We start from the raw sequence: 1,216 nt of genomic DNA, 5'->3' as shown, positions 1-1,216 counted from the left end.
CATCTATTTTCTTTTATATATTTTTTCTTTATTTTTATTTTTCTCACTCTGTCACCCAGACTGGAGTGTAGTGGCATGCTCCTGGCCCCGCAGCCTTGACCTGCTGGGCTCCAGTGATCCTTCTTCCTCAGTATTCCGAGTAGCCGGAACTACAGGCGCTCACTACCACGCCTGGCTAATTTTTGATTTATTGTAGAGATGAGATCTCACCAACTTGTCCAGGCAGGCCTCGAATCCCCGGGCTCAGGCAATCCACTTGCCTCAGCCTCCTAAAGTGCTGGAATGACAGGCTGAGCCACCAAGCCGGCCTAATTTTTGCTTTAATTTGTGTTACTTCCTTTAACTTTCTTTGGGCTTAATTTGGTGTTTTCCTCAAGTTTATGGAGTTGAAAGTCTATATCATTGATTTATGGAGTTGAAAGTCTTCATTGTTGATTTATAATTTTTCTTCTTTTTCTAATATATGCACATACATATTTACTTTCCCCCAAGGATCTATGAGTTTCATTTCACAAATTTAGATATTTAGTATTTGAAATATTTATCATTCAACTAAAATATTTTCTAAATTTCATTTTGACAAATGGGTTATTTAGAGGTTTGTTAGTTACTTTTTAATCACCTGAAGATTTTCTAGTTATCTTTCTGTTGTTGAGTTCTAATTTAATCCCACAGTTGTCAGATAATAAAGTTTAAATTCTTTATTTCCTTGAAAAATTTTTGAGACTTGATTTTTAGCTCAGTGTATAGTCTGTTTTGGCATGTTGCATTGTTGGATGCATTCAGTTTGGTTAAGTTAGTTAGTCATATTGCTAAATTCCTCTATAGCCTCACTCACTTTTTCTGGTAATTTTTTTTTTTTTTGTCATCGAGAGACATGTGTTAAGATTTCCAGTTCTTATTGTGGTTTTATCTACCTTTCTCATTGGTTCTGTCTACTTAAAATTTATATATTTTAAAGCTATATTATTAAGTACTTTCAGTTTTAGAATGGTTATATCTTCCTGTTAAATAGACTCTAATTATTATGTGTCACATTTTTCTCATAATGTCTTTCCTTAAAGTTACCATTCTCTGATACTAATATAGCCATAATGCTTTTTTTTTGCTTAGTGCTTGCATATTCAATAATATATATCTTCCATCCTTTTACTTTTAATGTCTTTTATGTTTAAAATGCATTTTTGTAATCAACACAAAGACAGATCTTGGATTT

The sequence above is a fragment of the Carlito syrichta genome, unplaced genomic scaffold, assembly GCF_000164805.1.
Source record: "Carlito syrichta isolate Samal-C Ts95f unplaced genomic scaffold, Tarsius_syrichta-2.0.1 Scaffold308088, whole genome shotgun sequence".
Taxonomy (NCBI): Eukaryota; Metazoa; Chordata; class Mammalia; order Primates; family Tarsiidae; genus Carlito; species Carlito syrichta.
The sequence above is the reverse complement of the archived record's forward strand: the minus strand, read 5'-3'. Positions refer to the sequence as shown.